The sequence below is a fragment of the Orcinus orca genome, chromosome 1, assembly GCF_937001465.1.
Source record: "Orcinus orca chromosome 1, mOrcOrc1.1, whole genome shotgun sequence".
Taxonomy (NCBI): Eukaryota; Metazoa; Chordata; class Mammalia; order Artiodactyla; family Delphinidae; genus Orcinus; species Orcinus orca.
Window position 1 is genome coordinate 162,720,408 of NC_064559.1, and position 9,805 is coordinate 162,730,212.

Below are 9,805 nucleotides of genomic sequence, written 5' to 3' on the forward strand. Positions count from 1 at the left end.
CTCCCGTGGATGGCAACATAGCATAGTGGGAAGAATACGGGTTTAGGAGTTTGAGAGACATGGATTTAAATCTTGCCCCTAAAACCACTTCACGCTTTACCTTTCTTAGCTATAAAACAGAAGAAATAAAAATACTATATATTACTAGCTGTGTTAACCTTGGGCAAGTTGCATAACCTCTCTGTGTCTGAGTGTTTTCATTTGTACGTGAGGTCATAAAGGTTAAATGTCCAGCCCATTGTCACTGCTCAGTACATGATAATAATGGGATATTTTCATCTCTAGATCAAGGCTACATATACTTTCTCTACTCTTGAAGATTCTATCCTGCCATTACCTTCTCCAGTAGCCTCCAGATGGGGTTAGGTCCCTTTGCTGTGCTATTATAATAATACTGATAGTAATTTGAAAAACCACCATTTATTGATCACTTACTACATGACAGGTTCTAAGCCCTTTATTTGAATTAACTCATGGTCCTCATAATAATCCTACTAAGTAAGGGAAGCTATGTTCTGCATTTTACAGATGAAGACACTGAGGCACACAGAGTTGAAATCACCTGCCTGAGATGTCATCAGTGGGAAGCAAGAGGGCTGACCTGTCTCCCAGAGCACCTGGGTTCCACTCTTTCGTGATTTAACCATAGGACCATGACAATCCCCTTTACGTGGCTTTCATCTCCACTGGATGTCAGGCTCCCCTGAAACAGGGACTGAGTCTTATCCATTTTTGTATTCCCAAAGTCTAGCACAGAGTATGGGCCCCTTGACTTTGAAATGAAATGCAATTGACTCATCATACAAAGGCAATTGACTACGACTGTTTAATACCAAGGGCTCTAAACTGAGAAGGTGACTTCCCAGGTCAGAATACTGCAGAGCTAGACATCATCTCACACAGAAGGGATGCGGCCAGACTGGGACAAAGCAAAGACAAAAGCCATGCAGATGAGTCAACTGAAAAACAATTTAAAAAAAACAACCCCAAATACAAACCTCCACATAAAACTCTTCCTTTAGCCACACAAGTGAAAGACCCTCAATAGATGCTCAGTGAGGATGGTCTGGAAGTTGCCCTCAGGACCTCAGTGAATGGTGTGCATGGTTGACAAACACAATGATGTCAGATAAACTCCAAAGGGGAAAACTTTTTGGAGTTCTAATTCCAGAGTGTTGTCTCAGTCATTGTTAACAAATTCTTGCCTCACTGTCATATGGTCTTGAGTTGAAAAACTTAATGGGGTGTTGTTAGAAATGGATCTCAGGACTGAGTGGAACCCATTGCAGTCAAGATTCTGATGCTAACAGTGATGGCACAAAAGAAGAAAAAGATATGTCCTGTAAACATATAGAAAGACGCTCATTGGCACTAAATCATCAAAGAAATTCAAACTAAGTAGTGAGATTTTTTTCAAGGTTTGCAAGAGTTAAAAAGATCAACAATATCCAGGGTCCATGAGATTCTGAGGAAATGGGTAGGTTATATCCAGTTAGTGGGAGTCTAAGTTTGGAGTCTCCACCAAAATCCCATTTCCAGGACTCTACCACACAGACTTACCAGCGCATTGCTCACAAATATATTTTCAAGCAAATTCACTCCAGCATCATTTGTAACAGTGAAAAACCAGAAGCTTCCAAAGTAGGGAAATGGCTTTAAAAATGATGGTGTATTCATAGAATGGAATGGAAAGATGTGTTGAAATGGAAAGATGACCGGATTCTAAAAAATGAACGCTTGTCTCTGCAGGAGCCCTCTGGCAGTCTAGCTGTGATTCTTTGTTCTGATTTGCCCATGTTGGTGCCACATCAGGTATATAGCTAAGTGATTATAGGACTAGGGACAGGAAGGGAAGGAGCAGGTGGGGCTTTTCCCCCCATTTATATCTGTAGCTTCCTCCCTTCTTCCCTTCCTCCCTTCCTTCCTTCCTTCCTTCCTTCCTTCCTTCCTTCCTCCCTCCCTCCCTCCCTCCCTCCCTCCCTCCCTCCCTTCCTTCCTTCCTTCCTCCCTCCCTTCCTTCCTTCCATCCTTCCTTCCTTCCTTCCTTCCTCCCTTCCTTCCTTCCTTCCTTCTTCCATCCTTTCTTCTTTCAGTATAATGAACATGCATCTGGGTATCAATATTACTTTGTTTTTGGTAAGGTTCTGGTGCCCAGTAAGGCAAAGCCAGACTTGTGATGAGGTTTAGTTCAATCTGGTGAACTATATGTTACACTATAATAAAAGTATGGACAAAGCCCCATGCTAATACAGAAGAGAATGTAAAACAAAACAAACATCTTCCTGGAAGCACAGGGGAAGATGTACAGAAGAGGAGGCTCTGGTAGTTAGCCTGAACCTTTGCTGGGGGGGGAGAAGCTGTCCAGGGGAAAACAGTGAAGGCAAAGCTTTCCAGGCAGAGGTGCACAAGAACCCAGGACTAGAGCATGAAACAGGGTGGGCTGTGGTGGGTCTGTGGCTGGACTGACACCCTCGGTGCTCAGATGGTTTTCCATCCTGGAACAGGGCACCAGGAGAAGCACAGTCAGAGGAGGGGCCTGAGTTGAGTTCTAGCTGGGGAGCAGCCACAGAGGAAGAAGGCAAGAGAGATGGACGAATGGTTTGTATGTTGTTGTCATCTGACCTGCTGTGGAATGTGGCTCATAACTTATCTGCATGGGCAGCTATTGGAATGGACAAAGGAAACCCAGCCAGTGGAAATTCCTGGGAAACTGTCATGGGGCCCAAATAGGAAATGCCAGTCAAGAGATTTTACTGGTGCCAAACTCAAATACCAGTGTTGGGAGCTGTGCTTCTCCAAGAACCATTCCTGCTTGTCAACCTTGGGAGAGACACTTTGACAGATGTATATGGATAATAATCAGGGTCCCATCGATACTATCCTTTCCAACCCTTTTGCATTCACCATCTCACTTGATGCTTTAAGAAACTTTGAGTCAGGGGTGATTATCCTCATTTTACAGATCTTGGAATGGAGGCTAAGGGAAATTTAGTGACTTGCTCAAGGTCACAAGGCTAAGGGAAACAGGCTGGTATCGTGAAGAATCCTTTGCTTTGGGAATGATACAGGCTTGTTTTAAAATCTTTATTCCATGAAGTAGTGATTGCATACTCACTACTTGGTATGACTTTGGGTAATTTACTTTCCTCTCTGAGTCCACTTTCCTATATGTAGAATGGGGATAACTTTATCTACCATACAGAACTGTTGGAAACATGGAATGAGACTATATATGCTGCCCACGTGCTACCAATTTCCTCCTCCTTTAGGACTCAAAACTAACTTGGTGTGGAGGGGGCAGCAAAGACACCCTGTTAAAACATTCCATTTTCCAGCCTCCCTCGCACTCGAGTGTGGCCATATGATGTAGTTCTGGCCAATGAAATGTAAGCAGGAGTCTCTAGAAAGGGTACCTGGTCCTGAATAAGAAAGTTAAACCTTTACGGCAAAAGCCTTTCTTCTCGCCTTCTTCCTTCTTGGCATGGAAGTGCATTCCAAGGAATAGAGAATAAAACTGGAGATTCAGCAGCCATCTTGGAAAGATGGAAGAGCTTGCACCTCTCCTGGTATTGTTGGGCTGCTTTTCCCTGGACTTCTCATTGCTTGAGACAGATCGACGCTGGTTAGCCCAATCAGTTTGCAGCTGTCTGTATTCCTAACTGATGGAATAATCTAGGCTTTGACACACCATACATACCCAAATAAATGGTAGCCATTTTGATTAGAGCAGGGACCATTCTCAGAAACGCAGGCGGAATTTAAACTCCTGTACCTTACTCGCAAAATAGCGTTAACTTGCTCAACCGTCCTCTTCCTCTCACACTACACAGTGTTCCTTTCTCTGTTCTCTGCTTTGCTCACCTCCAAAGTTGGGTGTGTAGGACTCTCTATCTGCTGACCAATCTCAGCTCAAATGAACATATGTAAAATCCCTAGCACAGTGCTTGGCACACAAGCATGAAACAAATGGGATTTATCTGTCTGGAGTCAGGGGTTTTAAACAGCCTCAGCAAATAAGAATTGTCTTACTTTAACAAACGCATGTGAGTTTAACTTTAGAGGGTCCCATGACCTACAAGATAAAGAAACTCAAGCAGCTATAGCGTGTTTCAAGGTCCTAACTCCTGCCTACAGCTCTAGGCTCCTCCTCCTAAGTCCCTAGATAACGTCCTTTCCCCTGTTTCCATTTCACGTAGAGTTTTCTCCCCTCTGCTTAGCGCTCATCTGATAGTAGCCACTGTTTGCCTCTCCCTCTGAAGGTGAGGCTTGCATCTCATTTATCTTTGACTCCTTGGTAACCCTGCACAGAACAGTACTCAATGAATTACTGATGAATGAATAAAGGAGTTTCCAGTCAGTACCTAGAAGTCTATTCACATGGAAGTCTTAGCTTTTCTCTGAATGTGGATGAGCATTTAAATGCCTCAGTAGTTTTGCACCTGCTATTCATTTTACTTGGAATTCTCTTCCTCCATTTTATGCCTGTAGGACTCCTACTCGTCCACATATACCCGCCTCAAACATCACCTCTTCCAACTCTCCCAGATGTTCTCTCTTAAGGAATCTGACACTTAATTTTACTATGGCATATGACTTGCTGTTTGTTATTATGATCATTTGTCTACATGCTTCTCTTCTCTACCAGTCTATGAATTCTTGAAAACATTTAGTCGTTTTTTTTCCTGTCAATTGTATTCAACATAGGTCCTGGTTTAGAGTAGGTATTGAGAATTTTGGTGAATCTAGTTACAATTTTGAATTTACACAAAATTGTGGCTTTGAGTTGTTGCCCATCCTTACCCCTGTAATGAGCTTATAACATCAGGTAATGTCTTTATTTGGTAGCTACTGTGGACCAGACATTATTATTGTCCATGCTGTTAGTATTTAAATGATAGGTTTAAACTGAGGTAATGGTCCCTTTGTCACAGTCACTGGGGTGACTGTCTGACACACAATGCATTCTTGGTTCTAAGAATCTTGGAGGACCCCAGTGACCCTGTCTGTATTGTGACCCCCCCAACCCTACCCCCCAATAAAGACGTGAGAGCTTGACCCAAGCTGGCCCAATCAGATTCTCTCTAACAGAAATATGAAATTTGGAATGGATTGCTGAAGAGCCTGGGAGATGTTGGAGCTGAGTCACATTTGTGGCAGTCCTCCAGGGTGAAAAGCCATGAAGAATTTCGAGATACCAGAACTGCCTTGGGTTCTCCTATCTTGGTATTTCAGCATTTCCTTTGATTCTCTGAGACACCCCCAGCATCCTTCCAATAAATTTCCCCTTTGCTTAAGCTAGACGAAGTCTATTTCAGAAGCTTATAAGTTAAAAAGAAAATCATACCAATACAGTACAAATCCCCCCCAAATTTCCTGCTTGGTCTCTGAATTAAGATTTGTATCAGTTGTAAGTGACAGAAAACCCAATATAAGGTTACAAGTTTATTTCTCTCTCAGGTGAATGTAGACAACCAGACCTAACTGCCTGATCCTCAGGCGCCAAGTTCCCTACATCATGTTGCTCTGCCAATCTCAGGACAGAACTTCCATCTCATGGACCAAGATGGCTTCTCAGATTCTAGTCATCAATCCAGCGTATAGGAAGGAGGAAGACATACCCCTCCTTTTAAAGGTGTGCCCCCCCCAAGTGGAACACACTATTTCTGCTTCTATTACATTGGCCAAAATGTAGTTATATAACTCCCATATGCCAGCTATTTGATTCTCCAGACCCACTGCCTACTCTTCTTCATCTGCTCTCTGCCATGGGAGGCTGGCCTGTGGGACCTCACCAATGGGAGATGGTAACCTCTGGTTTTTATGGTTCTAGTTCAGACAATAGGGGCTCTAGCAGGAGAAAATAAAAAGGAAAGAAAAAAAAAAAAAGAAGAGTGAGATGAGGTATTTATTTCTCTGGATCCCTCCCTTCAAGGTTGCATTGAGTAGGCTCTATTCCTCAACTGAGGGTTATGATCCTTGAAAAATAATTGATTTTGCCTGCCTCTCTCTTTTTCTAGGCTCTGGTAACTGTTCCCTCCCTTCATCCCATTAGGCACCGAGGGAGGTAACAGCCTAGCTGCTATGAGCACTAGATTACTGCATTATACTTATAGTTCCTCCATACCCAAACTTAGTAAATAGCCCCTTAATAAATAAATCCTCTTTGGCTTATCCCATTTTGAGTATGTCATCTGTTTTCTGTTGGGACTTTGACACATTTACCTAACTACAAGGTTTTTACTCACCTAAAAATTGAAGGTTCTATTACCAAAAAAGGAGAAGAGAACCCATATTACGGAACAGCTAGTAGTCTTGACCATGGTCCCATCAGTCTTTCTTGATCAGTTCTTAGGTTCACTTTTTGTAGGTTGAACCTCTAGCCTTCAGTCTTGATATCCATAATGCAAGGAAATCACCATCTTTCTTACCCAATACAAGACTAAGAATATACAGATATGCCTCTATACATGGGAGAGTTATAATTACTAATAAGTTATATTTGATCCAGGAAGGGTAGTAAAATCAACACAGGTTTAGGGAATGTATCAATGGAATGATGAATCTATGTTTTTAATTTTTTCAGCTGCAAAATTGACATGTTGTTCCACATAGTGCCTAACTCCTTTCTAGTGCTGATCTCCAAGTATTATTTTGTCAGCTCTATGTCACAATTTCCCATGAAAATAGAAAGAAATATGGCAGAACTCTTGAGCTGGACATATAGGGTCTAGAGCACATAGAGGAATGAGACAAACCCAGTAAGGTACCCAACCTGGTAATCCAGGCAGAACCAGGAGAGCAGCCAGGAGTATTGCCTCACACACATTCTGACTGTTAGAAGAGGCAAGAGATAGAAGGCAGCTTAGCAGACAGGAAACAATCTCAAACACCCAGAGGAAGTGCCTAGGCCCAGGTAACCAGAAGGTTGGAATCACACACATGGCAAAACAATAGTCAATCCAGACAGAAACAAAGAAATCTGCTATCCCTTAATAGAATGCTTGAGTCATCCTAGTCAAACTCCATGTGCTGTCTATGGTTCCTCCCTTTCCTTACTCCCCATATCTGGCCACTCTTTAGGCTCAGTTGATTATACCTTCTAAATGTCTCTCATTCATCTACTTATCTTAGTTCCCATTTCCAATAACACATTAGGTCCAAAGCGTCTTTTGCCTAAATTAATGCTAAATCTTCCTGATGGATCATTATTTCCCCCATACAGCCCTGTTTTCCAAACTGCAGCCCATGATACTTTTCTAAAAGACAAATTAGGCTATTATTCACCTGGATAAACTATTCAATAGTTCCTCAGTTCTCCTAGAATAGAATTAAAAATTTTAATTAGACCTTATACTACCCAGCTCCTACATCTCGTTTTAGCTTCATCTCACCTGACTCCTCTTCTTCCCACTTGACACTTCAGCCACTCTGAAATACATGTAATTCCCTGAAGAAATTAAATAGGCTTTTTCATGTGTGTGATTTACCCTCAACTCCTTCCAGTTTCTTCATCTGATACATTCTTACTCATGCATCGGGACTCCACTCATAAGTCATTATCCCTTATAGACAGTCCACCTTGACACTCCCCCACTCACTCAGTTTGGAATAGCTACCCCTCCTTTGTGTTCTCATAACCCCTGGGATTATCTTTACTGTATTACTTATCATGATGTATGATTATTTCCATGTTGTCTGTTTCTCCCCGGTCTATGAGTTTTTTAAGGACAAAGGCTATATCTCATTCATCATGGTATCCTCAGTGACTAGCACAGACAATGACAAAGATGGTGCTCAAAACTCCATGGAATAAATGAATGCGGGAACAAGACCAATTGTGTGTAGAGTGGGATTAAGTGGGATTATCTCTTTCCTAGTCTTAGACACCATACTTCCTTTAATGCAAGCTAGGATGGTTTTCACATTTTAGACATCACTCTTTGCAAATGTTGTTTCATTTTGCTCTTGTAACATGAATATCCCTGTTTCCAGTCTTGAGGTTTACCCTTTTCTCTAATGTACAAATAAAAGTGCAATAGCTGAACTTCTATGTCAGGCCATGATGGAGTGATAGGGTCCAGACATATTCTCCCATCATGAACAATAAGAAAACTGGAAAAAATTATACAAAACAACTGCTTTCAGACATTGAACAACAAACAATATGGTATTGTGATTCCCAAGAAAAGGGAAATAAGTGAGGTAAGCCCTTGGCCTTCTGCCTAGAATCACATTCTGGATCTCATTGCAGGCAAGGGAATCCTAAGCCGAACACAGCGGTCTCACAAAGTTGAGAAAACAGAGATCAGAGATCTGGGAGGCTGAGGTGACCCAAAATTGTAGAGCAGAGTTTCAGAGAAAAGAGAGCAACATAGAAAAAGTACTTCAGAGTCTTCGCTGAATATTAATTCATGTATGCCTAGGACGTAACTCCATGAGACCAGGTGATAGATGACTGGGGAGCTGTAGGCTGAACAATTCACAGAGGTCACAGAATTGGGAGACTCCAACTACTAAGAGTAGAAGGTCCTCATAGATCATCTGGGACATTCAGTAGAGACCAGAGAGGTGTGATGCCTTAATAGACGGTTAAACTGTCTCTGGACTTGCCCTAAAAAGTCTTAAAAAGAAGTCTGGAAGGGATCAGGCTGATCAGCAAGTAACTTTCCCTGCTAGAACAAAGCTCAACACTCTTTAAAGGATAACCACAAAATCCAGACCCTCAGCATAAAACACATTGGTCAGTATCCACTAAAAAACAAATAGATATGCCAAGAAGTAGGCAAATGTCATCTACAATCAGGAATATAAAAACAGTCAATAGAAACAGACCAAGAAGTAATAGAGACGATAGAACTGCAGAGAAGGACTTTAAACAGCTCTTAAGTTATACGGAATTATTATAAACATGTATGTAGTGAGGAGAGAGAGGGAGGATTTTAAAATAGACAAAATGAAACTTCTAGAGATTAAAAAATATATATGCAAATGAAAACGTCTTTGGAAAGATTAAGAGTATATTATATATTGCAGGAGAAAATATTAGTAAACTTGAAGACATGGTAATAGAAGCAATCCAAATGAATCACATAGAAGAAAATAATTGAAAAACATAACTAACAGTGTCTTAGTGACATTTGAGACAATTTTGAAGTGGTTTAACAGAATTACAGGAGAGGTTAGGGCAATGGGAAGCAGAAAAATATTTGAAAACATAATAGTTAAATATTCCCAAATTTGATGAAAAATATAAGCTCAATGAGCCTCAATCAAGATAACAAAGATAACTCCACCAGGGCACATTATAACCAAATTTTCAAAGACAAGTGATAACGAGAAAATCTTAAAAGTAACCAAAGAAAAAAACACACATTATGTGTAGAGGAACAAAGATAAAAAAAAATGATTATAGACTTTTTATCTGAAACTATGTAAGAAGACAATGGGACACTGTAGTTAAAGTGCTGAATAATAGAAGAAGAAAAAAACAAATGTTGACCTAATATTTTATACCCAATGAAGATAGTCTTCAGAAATGGAGACGACATAAAGACTTTCAGACAAATATGAGCTGAGATCATTTCTTTTCAGAAGACCTGACTATAAGAAATATTGAAGGATGTCCTTTAGACAGAAGGAAAATTTCAACAGATGAAAACTTGGATGTAGAAAAGAAGTGAAGAATGCAAAGTATGGTAAATGTATGAGTGAATATAAAATACCTTTTATTTCTTAATTTATTTTTTTTTTTACTTTTTGGCCGCACCGCTCAGCATGTGGGATCTTAGTGCCTTGACCAGGGATT